We start from the raw sequence: 18,486 nt of genomic DNA, 5'->3' as shown, positions 1-18,486 counted from the left end.
GATGAGTATCTGCCCGAACCTCTCACGTCGTTAAAGTGAGAGGAGCTTCGCCGCCGGAACATGGACGCACTCCACACTCCTATTGTCGGAGAAACCCCCGAGGCCCGGGCCTTGGAGGACGTGCGCCTTGCTAACCTGGCCGAGCGCACTCGACTGGAGAATCTCCAGCGAATACTCGACGAGCAAGCGCGTCAGCGGGCTCCCGAGTTCAGTCGACGTCCGCTAGCTCCCGAGTCCAGTCAGCGCCGGCTCTTCTCACCGCCTCAGGTATATCGAACCCCAGTTCAGAACTTGGCCGCTGCAGCCCGTATAGCAGAATCAATTCAGCCATCCCAGTCAGAGGCAGGCAAGGGCTTGTTGCAGATCAGAGCATTGCTCTGGGCGGCAGGAAACCAGAATTCCGCCATTTCTCAGTCGCGGGATAGGATCCATAGTCGATCCGTTGCAGCAGACACAGTCCAGTCGGCCCACAACCCGAGATCGCCCCCGAGGCGTGAGGGACGTGATGATCGGCATGATCAGTACAGGAGGAATGAGCAGTATGATCATCGATTCGGTCGAGATGATCGACGTCGAGTGCCAACCCCTTGCCCGAGGAGCGGGTCATATGCGCCTCGACGGCAAGATGACAGACGCCCTCACAGTGTTGGGCAAAGGATTCCAGTCGACCCCAGAGACCCAGGCTTTGATGCGAGGTCTATCCTCGTTCAAGGTTTGGTCGATAGGAACATGGCTCATCGAGAGGGCCACCACGGAGATGCGCCTGCCAGCAGCAGCAGAGTACATGTTTCAGGGCCAGAGTGCTTCAGTCGAGCCATCAGGGCCGCAGTGATTCCTCCCAATTTCAGGCTGGCAACTGGAGTCAGCAAGTTCACCGGCGAGTCCAAGCCTGACACTTGGCTCGAAGATTACCGAGTGGCTGTACAGATTGGCGGTGGCAATGATGAAGTGGCCATGAAGCATTTGCCTCTTATGTTGGAGGGCTCAGCCAGAGCGTGGTTGAATCAGTTGGCACCTAGCAGCATTTACACCTGGGAGGACCTCTCCCGAGTGTTTGTTACGACCTTTGAAGGAACATGCAAACGACCTGCAGGCCTCACAGAGTTACGGTCTTGCGTGCAGAAGCCAAATGAAACACTGAGGGATTACATCTAGAGGTGGATCACGCTGCACCACACAGTTGAGAACGTGCCAGACCATCAAGCAGTTTGCGCTTTCAAAGAGGGCGTTAAATACAGGGGGTTGAATCTGAAGTTCGGTCGAACTGGAGAGATGTCTCTGAATCGGATGATGGAGATCGCCACCAAGTACGCTAATGGTGAAGACGAAGACCGACTCCGAAGCGGCAAGCTCAAAGCAGTCGCCCAAGAAACTGGAGGAAACTCCACTCAGAAACAGAAGCGGAAGGCCGAGCCAGCTGCTCCCGGGGAGGCCCTGACCGTTGCCCAGGGAAAATTCAAGGGGAAACCCAAGGGCACCTGGAAGCCCAAGAAGGTCAAAGATCAAGACGGGAATGATTTTTTGGACTTACCGTGTCACATCCACACCAAGAAAGATGAAGAGGGTAATTTTATTTACCCAAAGCATACCACTCGACAGTGCCGGCTCCTGATCCAGCAGTTCCAGGGCAAGCAGCCCAAAGATAAGGAAAAAGAGCCAGACAGGATTGAAGACAAAGAAGACAGTGACGACGGATACCCCCAGATCAATTCCACCCTGATGATTTTTGCTGACGTTGAGAGCAAGAGTCGACTGAAAGTCATTAACCGTGAGGTGAACATGGTTGCCCCGGCAACACCCAATTACCTGAAGTGGTCGCAGACTGCCATCACATTCGACCAGTCGGATCACCCGACGCACATTGCCACCCCTGGGAGGCAAGCTTTGGTGGTCGACCCAGTTGTCGAAGGCACTCGACTAACCAAAGTATTGATGGACGGTGGCAGTGGCCTGAACATACTGTACTCTGAGACTTTGAAAGGGATGGGCATTCCGATGTCCAGACTTAGTACCAGCAACATGAGCTTCCATGGAGTCATTCCTGGGAAGAAAGCCCAGTCGCTCGGCCAGATTGCTCTTGATGTAGTTTTCGGTGATTCAAAGAATTACCGCAAGGAAAGGTTGACATTCGAAGTTGTGGACTTCCAGAGTGCCTATCATGCCATTTTGGGTAGGCCAGCTTACGCACGCTTCATGGCTCGACCATGTTACGTGTATCTCAAACTGAAGATGTCTGGCCCCAAAGGTGTGATCACTGTTACTGGCAGCCGAAAGAAAGCAGAAGAATGCTTTCAGAAAGGCTCAAAGATCGCTGACGCTCAGATGGCAGTAGTCGAGCTGAAAGAGTACCAAAAGACTGCTGATCCGAGTGAATTGCTGCGAGCCAAGAAGCCCGCCTCAGAATCAGCTTTTCAGTCAGCTGGCGAAACAAAGACAGTCCACATTCACCCGACCGACCCCGACGCTGCTCCGACTCACATCTCGACGACGCTCGACTCCAAATAGGAAGAAGCGCTCATCCAGCTCCTCCGTGAGAACTGGGATATCTTCGCATGGAAACCCTCTGACATGCCTGGAGTTCCCAGAAAGCTGGCTGAGCACCGTCTACGAGTCGACCCAAAATTCAAGCATGTGAAGGAACATCTTCGACGGTCTGCCGTCCAGAAGAAGCAAGCCATTGGCGAGGAAGTGGCTCGGCTCTTAGCAGCAGAGTTCATCCGAGAGATTTACCACTCCGAGTGGCTCGCCAATGTCGTCATGGTCCCCAAAAAGGACAAGTCGCTCCGCATGTGCATTGACTTCAAGCATATCAATCGGGCCTGCCCGAAAGATCATTTTCCCCTCCCTCGCATCGACCAAATAGTCGACTCGACTGCGGGGTGCGAGAGACTGTCTTTCCTTGACGCCTATTCCGGGTACCATCAGATCCGTCTGTATGGGCCCGACGAGATCAAAACAGCTTTCATCACTCCATTCAGATGCTTCTGTTACGTCACCATGCCGTTCGGCCTCAAGAACGCCGGAGCCACGTTCATGAGAATGATTCAGAAGTGTTTACTCACTCAAATCAGTCGGAATGTGGAGGCATACATGGACGATATCGTGGTCAAGTCCCAAAAAGTTTCCGACCTGCGGGCTGACCTTGCTGAAACCTTTGCCAATCTCAGGAGGTATGATATCAAGCTCAATCCATCAAAGTGCACATTCGGAGTTCCAGGTGGAAAGTTACTTGGTTTTCTCGTTTCCGAACGAGGGATCGACGCCAATCCTGAGAAAATTGGCACCATACTCCGGATGAAGCGTCCTGTACGCGTGCACGATGTCCAAAAGCTTACAGGCTGCTTGGCCGCTTTAAGTCGATTCATTTCTCGTCTCGGTGAAAAGGCGTTGCCTCTTTACCGACTGATGAAGAAGTCTGACAAATTCGAGTGGACTCCAGAAGCTGATGCAGCGTTTGCAGATCTCAAAGCTCTGCTCTCCACCCAGCCGGTGCTTGCTGCCCCAATCAGCAAAGAACCTTTGCTGCTTTACATTGCAGCCACAGGACAAGTTGTCAGCACAGTACTTACGGTCGAGCGGGAAGAGGAAGGAAAGGCCTTCAGAGTTCAGCGCCCAGTCTATTACGTGTCTGAAGTTTTAACCCCTTCAAAACAAAGATACCCCCATTACCAGAAGCTTGTATATGGGATTTACATGACCACAAAGAAGGTTGCACATTACTTCTCTGACCACTCCATTACAGTCGTCAGCGACGCCCCACTGTCAGAGATTCTGCACAACAGAGATGCAACTGGTCGAGTGGCCAAGTGGGCGATTGAACTCCTTCCCTTAGATATCAAGTTCGAGGCAAAGAAGGCTATCAAGTCCCAAGCAATCGCAGATTTCATCGCCGAGTGGATTGAACAGCAACTTCCGACTCAAGTTCACTCGGAGCACTGGACCATGTTCTTCGATGGATCTAAGATGCTTAATGGTTCCGGCGCGGGAGTAGTCTTAGTCTCCCCCCGAGGAGATAAGCTCAGATAGGTTCTCCAGATTCACTTTGATTCCTCCAATAATGAAGCAGAGTATGAAGCACTTTTGTATGGGTTGCGCATGGCCATTTCACTCGGCGTCCGTCGCCTCATGGTCTATGGCGATTCGGATTTAGTGGTTAATCAAGTGATGAAGGAGTGGGACGTCAGAAGTCCGGCTATGACCGGTTACTGCAACGCAGTAAGAAAGCTAGAAAAGAAATTTGAGGGGTTGGAGCTTCATCACATTCCCCGACTGAAAAATCAGGCAGCTGATGATCTGGCAAAGATAGGCTCCAAGAGGGAAGCCATTCCCAGCAACATGTTCCTGGAACACATCCACTCGCCGTCAGTCCAAGAAGATCCCTTCACAGAAGAAACCCCGCAGCCGAAAAGTGCCACAGATCCGACTGGAGTCGAAGTTCCTGCCGTGGTCGACCTAATCATGGAAGTCTTGGCGATCACTCCCGACTGGACGGTACCGTACATCGCGTATATCCTAAGAAAAGAACTCCCGGAGGACGAAGAAGAGGCTCGACAGATCATCCGTCGATCCAAGGCCTTCACAGTCATAAAAGGACAGTTGTACAGAGAAAGCGCGACTGGAATCAGTCAGAAGTGCATAACACCGGAAGAAGGTCAGATGATCCTTGATGAGATCCACTCTGGGACCTGTGGTCACCATGCGTCCTCTCGGACCATTGTGGCCAAAGCATACCGAGCGGGATTTTACTGGCCAAGAGAAAATGAGATGGCAAAGGAGATAGTCGACAAGTGTGAGGGGTGTCAGTTCTACTCCAACATGTCACGCAAGCCCGCATCAGCCCTGAAGACCATTCCACTCGTCTGGCCCTTCGCTGTCTGGGGACTGGACATGGTCGGTCCTCTGAGAACAGGCAGGAGCGGTTTCACCCATGTGCTTGTGGCAGTCGAAAAGTTTACCAAATGGATTGAAGCTAAACCCATCAAGAACCTCGATGCTTGCACTACTATCAGTTTCGTCAGAGGACTAACATTCAGATATGGAGTCCCTCACAGCATCATCACTGACAATGGGTCAAACTTCGATTTAGACCAGTTCAGAGCCTTTTGCGCCTCTCAAGGCACTCGAGTCGACTATGCATCAGTCTCCCATCCCCAGTCGAATGGACAAGCTGAAAGAGCAAATGGTCTGATCCTCAAAGGACTAAAACCTTGACTAATGCGTGATCTCAAGCACGCGGCAGGTGCCTGGGTCGACGAGCTTCCGTCAGTTCTGTGGGGATTAAGGACCACCCCTAACCGGTCGACTGGAAGAACCCCATTCTTTCTTGTTTGTGGAGCCGAAGCCATTCTGCCAAGTGATCTCCTTCACAACGCTCCCCGAGTCGAGCTTTACACCGAAGATGAAGCAGAACAGGCTCGGCAAGATGCAGTAGACCTCCTGGAAGAAGAAAGAGAGATGGCCATAATCAGATCGACCATTTATCAGCAAGACTTGCGTCGATTCCATGCCCGGCATGTGAAGAGTCGAGCCTTCCAAGAAGGAGATTTGGTCCTCCGAGTGGATCAACAGAAACCACACAAGCTTGCTCCTACTTGGGAAGGCCCCTTCATCATCACCAGACTCCTCCACAACGGAGCGTATCACCTCTACAATGTTGACTGCCAGATCGACGAGCCGCGAGCTTGGAACGCGGAGCTGCTCCGCCACTTTTACACTTAAGTTCCTTCCGCAGTTCATTTTTATCAAAGACAAGAGTGTTCCAATGATTGCTGTCACTTTTGTTTACATACGAAAACCCCCAGTGGGTGACTTAGCCGCGAATCCGTTTCGCCTAAGTTAAAAAAAAATCCTACCGAGTGGAGAGCAAACCTCCCACTCGGGGGCTTAGCTGCAGTCCAGCACTCGCCTAAGTTCTCCTACGAAGAGACTTAGCTGCAGTCAGCACTCGCCTAAGTTTGAAAAATCCTAGCGAGTGGAGAGCAAACCTCCCACTCGGGGGCTTAGCTGCAGTCCAGCACTCGCCTAAGTTCTCCTACGAAGAGACTTAGCTGCAGTCAGCACTCGCCTAAGTTTGAAATCCTACCGAGCGAGAGCAAACCTCCCGCTCGAAGGCTTAGCTGCAGCCCAGCGCTCGCCTAAGTTTGAAAAATCCTACCAAGTGGAGAGAAAACCTCCCACTCGGGGGCTTAGCTGCAGTCCAGCACTCGCCTAAGTTCTCTTACAAAGAGACTTAGCTGCAGTCAGCACTCGCCTAAGTTTGAAAAATCCTACCGAGTGGAGAGCAAACCTCTCACTCAGGGGCTTAGCTGCAGTCCAGCACTCGCCTAAGTTCTCCTACAAAGAGACTTAGCTGCAGTCAACACTCGCCTAAGTTTGAAAAATCCTACCGAGTGGAGAGCAAACCTCCCACTCGGGGGGCTTAGCTGCAGTCCAGCACTCGCCTAAGTTCTCCTATGAAGAGACTTAGCTGCAGTCAGCACTCGCCTAAGTTTGAAATCCTACCGAGTGGAGAGCAAACCTCTCACTCAGGGGCTTAGCTGCAGTCCAGCACTCGCCTAAGTTCTCCTACAAAGAGACTTAGCTGCAGTCAGCACTCGCCTAAGTTTGAAAAATCCTACCGAGTGGAGAGCAAACCTCCCACTCGGGGGGCTTAGCTGCAGTCCAGCACTCGCCTAAGTTCTCCTACGAAGAGACTTAGCTGCAGTCAGCACTCGCCTAAGTTTGAAATCCTACCGAGTGGAGAGCAAACCTCCCACTCGGGGGGCTTAGCTGTAGTCCAGCACTCGCCTAAGTTCTCCTACGAAGCGACTTAGCTGCAGTCAGCACTCGCCTAAGTTTGAAATCCTACCGAGCGAGAGCAAACCTCCCGCTCGGAGGCTTAGCTGCAACCCAGCGCTCGCCTAAGTTTGAAAAATCCTACCAAGTGGAGAGCAAACCTCCCACTCGGGGGCTTAGCTGCAGTCCAGCACTCGCCTAAGTTCTCTTACAAAGAGACTTAGCTGCAGTCAGCACTCGCCTAAGTTTGAAAAATCCTACCGAGTGGAGAGCAAACCTCCCACTCGGGGGGCTTAGCTGCAGTCCAGCACTCGCCTAAGTTCTCCTACGAAGAGACTTAGCTGCAGTCAGCACTCGCCTAAGTTTGAAATCCTACCGAGCGAGAGCAAACCTCCCACTCGGAGGCTTAGCTGCAGCCCAGCGCTCGCCTAAGTATGAAAAACATCTCATTTCCCAAGGACGACGAGGGGCAGGTCGACTGCCACCTTCTCCTGGAGAGCTTCGCCACAAATACAATGTGAGCTCCGTCCCACCCCACAGCAACAGGGTGTGGGTCGACCGCCACCTCCTCCTGGAGAGCTTCGCCACAAATACAATGTGCGCTCCGTCCCACTCTGCAGTAACAGGGTGTAGATCGACTACTACCTTCTCCTTCGGAGCTGCACCACAGACACAAAGTTATTTCGAGTGAAGACCAAATTCCACTCGACGGGTCATCCACAAAGAAATTCAACGACAAATCAAGTTCAAATAAAGCCTAAAAGGTCCCAGAGACCTCAGATCAAAGTACTCGAGCCCCACTCGGAATTCCGAGGCAAATTTAAGGCAGAGTTTAACGGATTACAAAATACACTCGGCATTCCGAGGCAAGTTTTTTCATTCCTCAGGAGGAGGAGGACTGGCAGGGGCGACAAACTCATCCAAGTCGATCCCATCTGCGATACGGGTAGCAGCAGCAATAAATGTCTCCATGAAGTCCTGGAAGTTGTGCTTCCTTGTGTTGGCGACTTGGATGGCGGCCAGCTTCTCCTCCCGCACCTCCTTGCAATGGACGCGAACCAGAGACAGAGCCACGTCAGCGCCACACCGAGCTGAAGACTTCTTCCACTCCTGCACTCGGTCAGGGATTCCGTTGAGTCGAGTCATCAGAGACTCGAGATCATTCTGGAGCGTAGACTCTGGCCAAAGCGTCGGGTCGATCCGCATCATGGCAACCTTCAGTCGAGCCAAGTAATCCACGACGCCGTCAACACGAGATTCCAGTCGGAGCAGGTTCATGGCAGCTTCATCTTTCACCGGAGAGTTGATTGGATCCAAACCTGTTTTGATCCGCCCAGCCTCCTCTTCAAAGTTCTGGCAAAGTTCTGCATACACGATCCAAGGATAAGTCAATTTTCATAAGACTGAGTCGACACAAAAAAAAACAGTCGGAACTGAATGCGCACCTTCGAGCTTGATGTACAACTTCTTGGCAAAGCTCCTCAAGTAGCTCTCCAGGTCGTCCCTCCTGCGAGCGGTGCCTTCCATCTTCTCGCTCAGGGTGAGGTGCTCCTTCTTCCAACGCGAACACTCCCTGTTGGCTTCATTCAGAGCGGTCTTCAACTTGGTATTCTCTCCTTCTAATTGGTCGACCGAAGCCAGCTTCTGTGCGGCCAGAGCGGTCTTGTCATCAGCCTCCTTACGGGCAGCAGCCAAGTCCTGATCCTTCTTCGCCAGAGCTTCTTTCAGTTTTTCTGCAAAGAAATGATGATTGAGTCGGAGATAGCAGAAAGATACTCAAGCCTAAAAACTAACCAAACTAACCAGTCGACAAAGGCGTCTTACCTGCGGCGCCGTCTCTGACCCTCTGCAGCTCTGTCCTGGCCAGCTCCAGATCAAGGTTCATTTGAATTTGCTGCTTCTCCAAGTCAGCCAAGCGGGCTCCAAGATCACAAGATTTCTGAAGTCAAAGGGGAGGAGTTATCATTACAGTAAAAAAACAAAGGCAATAAATACTAAGACTACGGTCGACTGCCAGCAGTCCACCATAGTCTCGGGGACTACACCCAGTGGGTGCACTTAGCGTGCCCCCACCGGTTCCTATCCCACCCGACCGACCCCTGAAGTCGAGTCCAAGACAAGTTGCTTCTGAGCAGCTAAGAGACAATAATGGAGTTTCTAAGACTACAGCCGAAGCGAAACATTCGACAGTAGCCTCGGGGACTACACCCACTGGGTGCACTCAGCGTGCCCCCACAGTAAAAAAAAGAGAGAAAGACGTCGACTGCCCGCAGTCGACAGGATACCGTTTCCATTCGACATGACCCGATCAGACAGAGCGAAGAAACTCAACTACAACGACTCAATTTAAAGACTACAGTCGACTGCCAGCAGTCCATCGTAGTCTCGGGGACTACACCCAGTGGGTGCACTTAGCGTGCCCCCACTTGTCCAAGAATTGGCAAACACACCCAGTGGGTGTACAAACTTAAAGATCTTCGGAAAAGAGATTCTTCAAAGGACATATCGAAACGGACCAAGTGTTGAAGTCGACTGACCCGGACATTGCTCTGAAGAGCCGAGCTTGCGTCATAAGCCGCCTGGCAAGCCTCCCGAGCCACTTTCACCTGTTCCATCATGATTCCAGCCTGGCGTACAGCCTCCTTCGCAGCAGCCGCTTGGTCCTCAGGGACGGGGTACGTAGCAAAAAGCGAAGACGGATCCGCAGTCGACGCTGAAGGCCGCACACTCGTCAGAGGAACAGCGAAAGTCACGGAAGCCCGAGTGGGTTCGCCATCGTCCCGAACTACGGCCTCAGGCACCGGAGTGGATTGCGGAGTCTTGCCAGCCAACGCCTTCTTCTTCCTCTTCACCCTCAGTGGTTCGTTGTCGTCGTCGTCCGGGAGGTCAATAACATGAGGAGGAGCTGCAAGGAAAACATTCAATCGACCAGAGTCGCAATAAAGTTTCAGTCGACTCGAAAGCAGGACGTCAGTGATCGTACCAGGGTTGGAGGTTACAGCGTCCTCCATCTGTTGGTCGTCGTTCCTGGCAGAGACCTCAGAAGTGGCACCACTGCAAATCTCGAAAGTTAGTCAGTTGGCCCAGTGAATCGACCAAGGATCCGTCCACAGTCGACAAAGGAAAGCAAGTGTTATTGTTACCCGGAAATGGTGGGAACAGCTATCTTCATCTTGGGAAAGGCCTTGGGCGGCTTGGATGGCGTCGCTCGTGGGTGCTTGGGAGCCTTCCCGGTCGGTGGAGGAGAAGAAGTCCGAGGGCGTTTCGACGACTGCCCAACAGGAGCAGTCACCCTGCCACGTTCCTGCGCTGGATCGTGGGTGAGCTTGGATCGCCCCTCCGGGCGGGAGGGTTCATCCTCCTCCTCCTCTTTGCTAGAGAAGATGTCGTCGCCTTCCTCTCCCTCACCGTCGGACTCCCACTCGCCCTGGTCGTCCCCGCTCTCGCCTCCGCTCCCCTCACCTTCCTCAGTCGACCCTTGTGCCCCGTTGGGCGTCGAGTACATCTCAGTGGTCGCCTGGAAGACAACAGACAGGACGAAAGTCAATCGACTTACCCAAAGAAGACCAATACAGAAGGCCAGATATCCGACACAAAGACATACCTGATCCACTTCATATGAGTTGTCGAGTGGAATTACCCTTCTGGCTCCTCGGGGGTTGTCTTTGTTCCCCGTGATGCTTGACAGCCACCCCTCCAGCATCTCGTCGGTGACCTCCTCCGGGTGGATCCGAGTGGTGTCGTCAAGGCCAGAATACAGCCACATCGGGTGGTCTCGCGCCTGGAGCGGTTGGATGCGCCTCTGGAGAAAGACCTCTAACAGGTACATCCCAGTCACCCCCTCACGGACAAGCTCAACCACTCGACCCGCCAATACCTTGACTTGGGCCCTTTCCTCCGGCGTGACTTTCAGAGAGACAGGCTTCTCGGCTCGGTCGAGGGAAAAAGGAGGAAGACCAGTCGACTGTCCGGGGGTCGCCTGGTCCTGGCAGTAGAACCAGGTCGACTGCCAGCCGCGGACCGACTCCGGGAAGGTGATAGAGGGGAAACAGCTCTTCCCCCTCGTCTGGATCGCCAGGCCCCCGCACAGCTGGATCACTTGCGTCTTCTCATCACTCGACTTGGCCTTTTTAACCGACTGAGAGCGGCAAGTAAAAATATGCTTGAAAAGCCCCCAATGCGGACGGCAACCCAGGAAGGCCTCGCACATGGAAATGAACGCGACAAGATAGACTATGGAGTTGGGGGTAAAGTGATGGAGCTGCGCTCCGAAGAAATTCAAGAAGCTCCGGAAGAATGGATGGGGAGGCAGAGAAAACCCTCGGTCGATGTCGGTGGCGAGGAGCACGCACTCACCGTCGCGGGGTTGAGGTTCGATCTCCCCCCCAGGAAACGCGCGGCCTCGTGGGGAATGGCTCCTCCCTCGACCATGTCGTCGAGATCCTCCTGCCGGAGCACCGATGGCATCCAGTCGCCCTGAATCCAACCCTTGGGCAGGGCGGTCCGGGAGGAAGATCCGCCTCGTGCAGACCTTTTTCCTTTCCCCGCCGCCGCCACCTTCTTCGCGCGCTCCAAAGCAGTGGTCTTGCCCTTCACCATCGTCGCCGGCGAGGTCTCACACGGGCTAATAGCGCTAGGGTACGGCCGAAGGTCACGGGAGGGCTGGCGAAGGGAGAGAAGAAGAAGGAAGAAGAAGAGAAGCGCACGGCTTGGAAACCCCGAGCCAGCAACTTATAAGGGGCCGCTCCCGAGTGGCTGACTGGTAGGCCCAGGCAGTCCAGTCAAATCCCGCAGCAGACGCGCGCGCAGTACGTGGCGAAAAAGGCGACGCGAGGATCGAGGAGTTTTCCTTTATCACTTCCGATTACTGCGGCTGCTCCCGTCCCGCGCGCTTCCCAAAATCCGAATCCCGTGAGATCCGCGGGCCGCAGAACCACTTGCCAAAAACAGAGTATCCCGCTCACACCAACACTCGGCATGTCGCAAGCAAAGATATTCACTCGACGAAAGGCCTGGAATGGATCAAGGCGACTGAAAGAGGTTGATGACGTCATCCGTGACAACTGACCCTAAATGAGGCACTCATACAGCCCCAAAGAACCGGTCGGAAAGGATCCCCAACTCTTTCCCCACTCTAACCTCGATCCATTCGGGGGCTAATGATGAAGCTATGTACCTAGGGTAGGGGCACGGACCCGTCCAAAGAGCCCTACCCAAGGACATCCCTAGAAGAAATCACCTATCAATCGACTTGAAGGTACCCCACTCGACAGGTTCAAGACACTCGACCAAGAAGCTACCACTCGACCATGAAGCTAATCACTCGACTGCCAGGAGACCTACAGTCACTCCGTAGGCAAACGGTCAGCTGTTAAGTAGTCTTCATGGTCATCATAGCACTTTATTAGAGGCGTTACCAATAACGCCCAATCTTAAATGTACCTTAAACCCTGCATTACTGAGGGCAGGAGGGGGCCGACGAACTCTATATAAGCCACCCCCCTCCTCAGTATGAAGGGTTCGCACCCCTGTAATCCATACACGCATAATCCAGTCGACCGCCTCCGGGCTCCGAGACGTAGGGCTATTACTTCCTCCGAGAAGGGCCTGAACTCGTAAATCTCGCGTGTAACAACTTCCCAATAGCTAGGATCTAGCCTCTCCATACTCACCCCCCTACATTACTGTCAGAGCCGGAACCACGACAGGCCCTAACCCACAGGTCTTTTCCCAGGATCTTACCTGACTCTTCCAATTTTCCCGGAGATATCCTCAAATTTCTTGTCAAAGTTTGACGTAAGAATGAATTATCATCAGTCAAATGTCTTTCTCCAAGATCTTCTAAAATTCTTTTCATCGTTGGCTCAACCTTTACATTCTTCATTTCGGAGTGCCTCAACAATTCTTGGTGGTGTTCTCATCGTCATTCTCAACATTTGAAGACCGAAAAAGATTTTCCTCTAAATCTTGCTCCTTTCTCTTCAAGATTTATGGCTCTAGCTTCATGCCACCCTCTCTTAATTGTTTTGATTGTGAAAATTCTTTTCGCCCATCTGAAGCAATTCAAGAGTCTTCTCAGTTTGTTATCCGGAGTCCATCATCTCATAGGTTATTCATTCTCAGCTTTCAGCTATCATTCTCCAATTTTACCGGTGCTTTGTTCAAGTGATCCTTAATCGGCTCGTGATCTCTTCGTTCTCGTGTATCTAAATTCTCTCAAGCATCTTCATTCATTTGCAAATTCTTCCCGGTGTTTCGTTATCTTTTATTCGTTATTTCAATTCTACGGGTGGTTCGTTGAAGACCTTCTCAAGTTTTGATATATCTCTTTTAATCCTTTTCTACGAGAATAAGTAATATGTCAAATCTGTTGATTGTCATCAATTTAATTGATGAAGGATAAGCATAATGTAATTCTTATTCTTATTTCATCGAGTAAATTCAATTCCTTATTCCGGAGCCTCATCAAAACTCTCGGTCTCACTTGTTTAATCTTTCTTTCCGGAGTTCAAAGTTATTTCAATTATATCATTCCAAAGATCTATCTAATCATTGCAAGGATTCACCTTGTGTCTGTTTGATCATTCTTTTTGTTTACCGGAGTGCTTCATGAAGGTTCTACATGATGGTTCATCAAGGATTTAATTTCCTTCTCGCAGTGTTCTTTAAGATTCTTTTTAGAGGAGCTCAACCATTCTTCATCTTGCATCCGGAGTGCAATTCTTTCTACCTTATCATTGGAGGTGGTATTATGCCATTCTTGATAATTTGAATTCATGTTTCATGATTCACATGTTGTTAAGTATGAGGTATTTTAAATCCATCAACCTCTTCATTGGAGTTATCTTGGGTTATATTTCACCAAAAACTTTCCCTAAGGTTTGTTGCTATTAATGGTGATAATATTTGATCCAAGTCCTTCATCTATCCTCCCGGTGAAATAACTTTCTCGTCTCCTTGTTCTTATCAATCCAATTCTTTTTCCCGTGAGTGGCAGGTTGTCACATCATAACTTGAGATGTAGTCCATAAGACCATACCAAATTTATTCTTTTCGTAGTTGATTTTCCAACAACTCCGTTCTAGCATTTGTTGTAAGCGTGCTCCGTCAAGATCTTGTTTCCCTTCGTTCATTCCATTTCATTCTTTCTTTCTTTTCTGGAGGCCTTGTGATGTTGCTCTTTTCAATCATCATCTCGAATTGTGAAGATCATGTTTTTCTCATGCTTATCCTATTTAACCGGAGTGTTGTGCCTTTTTGCTCAATTTCTTTTCGCCTTATCAAGCCTTGCACCTCTTTTCAACCGGAGTGCCGTCTGAGATCTTTCTTACCCTTGTTCCATTCATTCAATAGTTCTGGGGGCAGTGTGTTGTGATTTCATCAAGGAGTGCTGCCCGAAGTTGTTCTCCCTTGTCCCTCTTTTCTAATGGAGTGCTTTCAACTTCGTTCATTTCCGTTGTATTCTTTCTTTCACGAATTTGTTCAACTTCTTAAGGCTCGTGGTTTCTCTCGTTTGTCAAAGAAGCAACTTAGCTTTACCTCTTCTCTTTCTCTTCCGTTTTTCCCTCCGATGCCATTCTAGATCTCAGGACGAGATCCTCTCATAGTGGTGGAGTGTTGTAACGCCCGAGACCGATGTGCCAGGTGTCCCCCAGTTATTCGCTGTTGTTTCCTTGTCTTTGCTTGCGTGTTGCATCTCCTCATGTCATCATGTGCATTGCATCATCATGTTTTAAAAACTTGCATCCGTCCGGGTCTCCCAGTTCCTTCTGTTGTCCGTTCTGAGCCCAGACACTCTTGCACGCGCCCGCGACATGTCTGAAATATTATTTTATAAGTGGCCAGAAAATGTTCTCGGAATGGGTTGAAAGTTGGCATGCGGTCTTGTTTTGTTGTCAGTAGACCGCCTGCCAAGTTTCATCGCATTCGGAGTCCGTTTGATGCCCCAACGGATAAATATAGCGGCAATAGTAGCCGGTCTAACGTCGGACGTTTTCGGTCTCCAAAAACCGTGCCGGGCTGCATCTCTCCCCTCTTCTCTCAGACCAACTCGCTCTTCACAATCCGCCAGACCCAACCTAACCTCTCTCGTCAGTCCGCGGACCTCCTCGCGCGCGCGTCCGAAAAGCTGTCCCGGACCCGAACCGGACTGTCGTCACCGTTGGATCCAGAACATCCCCAAACATCTACAAAACGTCTCCGTTTTCTCATTTGGACCCCGTAGCTATTTTTTTTTCGCGATCATCCGATTGCGATCGGAGGGACAATATAGCCCCTAAACAAACCCACTCACAATATAAACTAGACCAACCCTAGATCCTAGGCAGTTTGTCCCTTCCATCCATCCCATCCGCCGCCACTCTCCTTGTTTTCAACGCCGGCCAATCCCCACTGTTTTCAATCGATTCATCCATCCAATTGCATCTCCCAGCGCCATCTCCTCGATTCCCTTGACTGCAGCCTCCTTCCACCTTGGGATCACGAGCCGGCCAACCCGAGCCCCTCCTGCGCCCGAGCCCTCCGACCTCGAGCTCCACCACGTCTCCTGCTGTGCCGAGCACACGCGGGACTCCTCGCTCCCGTCGTCAGCTACGAGCCCCGTCCTCGAGCCCGCACAGCCCCATGGCGCCCGACCTCCATATCGATATGATCTCGATCCCGAATCGCTAGGCCAGACTCCCTCGCCCTCTCTCCTGCTTTCCTTCCCTTTCTTCCCCATCTCTCTCCCGTGTTTCACCCTCTCTCTCTGGCTTGTTGAAACAGGGAACTCCCGCAGGGTTCGTCGCCAACGGACGCCATGACCGCCTGAGTTCTTCCACGCCGGCCTGCTACCTCACCTTGCCGACCCAAACTGGCCCGGATCTGCGCTGCGGCCACCAAGCTAGGCCAGCGCCGAGCCCCGCTCCCCTCCGTCCTCCACCTTCCCTCCATCGCGCCGCCCGTGGCTGAGGCCATTGCCGCTGCGTGCTTTGTTTTCCTGCTTCGAGCAGCAGTAGCGAGCGCCACCGCGCGTTGACCGCATCCCAAGCAGCCTCTCCCAGGCCCAGCTCAAGCCTGCCCTCTCACCCGAATGGGCCAAGCCCATGGTGAGAACACTCCTGGCGCCCCACCCCTTTTTTCCTGTTGTTGGGCCAGCAGATCCGGCCCAGTAATTTTTTTGTTTGAGGCTCTGCGAATTTAGCTAATTTTCCTGAGACTGCAGTTTTTATAGAATAGCCCCTAAACTTCATGCATATAATAACTTAATAACCGTGCATCGGATTAAAACAATTTATGTATGAAAGTTGCTTAGAATTTTGTCTAGTTTAATAATATGCAACTTTCATCCATGTTTGAAATGTTTAAAATGCTGTTTGGTTAAATTTGCTCCTATGCCATGTTAAGATGATTTATTTCATAACTATTTAACCGTAGCTCCGAACTTAATAAACTTTATATGTAAATGGGGTAGAAAAATGCCTAGTTTAACATGGTGGCCTCACTTTGCATGTTTAATAACTCTAAAATTGTGTTTAGGGCAGAACAGTACCAAATCTAAAATATGCACATGAGGATTTTTCCGGACTTGTTGCTTGTTGTTCCGGCCTCATTTAAACTTGCCTAGTTAGGTAGTTTTCATTTGCTTCACCCTCTTGCCATGCTAACAACATTTAATCTTGTTGGGTACATAAACGAGAGAGAACTAAATAAGTCATGTGGTGTTTTCTTCAATATGTAACTCCGTTGCATAATGAGCTCCACTTAATTTGTAGTATTGTTTGTGCACTTTGCCATGCCATGCTTCATTAAACCGGACATGCATCATACTCGATTGTGCATCATGCCATGTTGATGTGTTGGTTGTTTACTATGTTGCTTGCTTCTTTCCGGTGTTGCTTCTTCGGGTTGGTTCCGATAACGTCGTGTGTGTGAGGATCCATTCATCAACGTCCGTTTGTCTTCCTCATGGACTCGTTCTTCTTCCTTGCGGGATTTCAGGCAAGATGACCATACCCTCGAAATCACTTCTATCTTTGCTTGCTAGTTGCTCGCTCTTTTGCTATGCCTATGCTGCGATACCTACCACTTGCTTATCATGCCTCCTATATTGTTGAACCAAGCCTCTAACCCACCTTGTCCTAGCAAACCGTTGTTTGGCTATGTTACCGCTTTGCTCAGCCCCTCTTATAGCTTTGTTAGTTGCAGGTGAAGATTGAAGTTTGTTCCTGTTGGAACATGGAGATGTTGTTCCTTGTTGGAACATGTTTTACTTGTTGGGATATCACAATATATCTTATTTAATTAATGCATCTATATACTTGGTAAAGGGTGGAAGGCTCGGCCTTATGCCTGGTGTTTTGTTCCACTCTTGCCGCCCTAGTTTCCGTCATATCGGTGTTATGTTCCCGGATTTTGCGTTCCTTACGCGGTTGGGTTATAATGGGAACCCCTTGATAGTTCGCCTTGATTAAAGCTTTTCCAGCAATGCCCAACCTTGGTTTTACCATTTGCCACCTAGCCTTTTCTTTTCCCTTGGGAGTCGCGCTCCTGAGCGTCATCATTATTTTACCCCCCCGGGCCAGTGCTCCTCTGAGTGTTGGTCCACCTGTCAGCTGCCGGTGGCCACCAGGGGCAACTCTGGGCTGGCCTACCCGTACCTAAGACAATTTGAGTGTGCCCTGAGAAAGAGATATGTGCAACTCCTATCGGAATTTGTCGGCACATTCGGGCGGTGTTGCTGGATTGGTTTTAACTTGTCGAAGTGTCTTGAAGAATCGAGGTACCGAGTCTGATCGGAATGTCTCGGGAGGAGGTCTATTCCTTCGTTGACCGTGAGAGCTTGTCATGGGCTAAGTTGGGACTCCCTTGCAGGGATTTGAACTTTCGAAAGTCGTGCCCGTGGTTATGGGTAGATGGGAATTTGTTAACGTCCGGTTGTAGAAAACCTGAAGTTGACCTTAATTAAAATGCATCAACCGCATGTGTTACCGTGATGGTCTCTTTCCGGCGGAGTCCGGGAAGTGAACACGGTGTTGGAGTAATGCTTGACGTAGGTTGTTTTAGGATCACTTCTTGATCATAGTTCCTCGACCATGCTTTTGCCTTCTCTTCTCGCTCTCTTTTGCGAATATGTTAGCCACCATATATGCTAGTCGCTTGCTGCAGCTCCACCTCATACCTTTACCTTACCTATAAGCTTAAATAGTCTTGATCGCGAGGGTGCGAGATTGCTGAGTCTCTGTGACTCACAGATACTTCCAAAACCAGTTTGCAGGTGCCGATGAGTCCGGGAAGATGACGCAACCAAGCTCAAGGAGGAGCTCGTTGAAGATCTTGTCCTTTATGTTGTTTCGTTCTAGTTGTTCAGTAGTGGAGCCCAGTTGGGGTCGATCGGGGACCTTGTCGCATTTGGGGTTCTTCTTTTATTTTGGTTCCGTAGTCGGACCTTGATTGTATTTGGATGTTGTAATGCTTTATTCATGTAATTGTGTGAAGTGGCGATTGTAAGCCAACTATGTATCTCTTTCCCTTATGTATTACATGGGTTGTGTGAAGATTACCTCATTTGCGACATTGCTTTCAATGCGGTTATGCCTCTAAGTCGTGCTTCGACACGTGGGAGATATAGCCGCATTGAGGGCGTTACAGAAACACACCCGATGGACTTGGACCCTATGTCAAGGAAGGAACGAGGTGCTCACGAGGGTGGGGGCGCCCCCCCCTAGGGCGCGC

Source organism: Triticum urartu, chromosome 7A (genome assembly GCF_056163025.1).
Source record: "Triticum urartu cultivar PI428250 chromosome 7A, HENAU_Tu73, whole genome shotgun sequence".
NCBI lineage: Eukaryota > Viridiplantae > Streptophyta > Magnoliopsida > Poales > Poaceae > Triticum > Triticum urartu.
The sequence above is the reverse complement of the archived record's forward strand: the minus strand, read 5'-3'. Positions refer to the sequence as shown.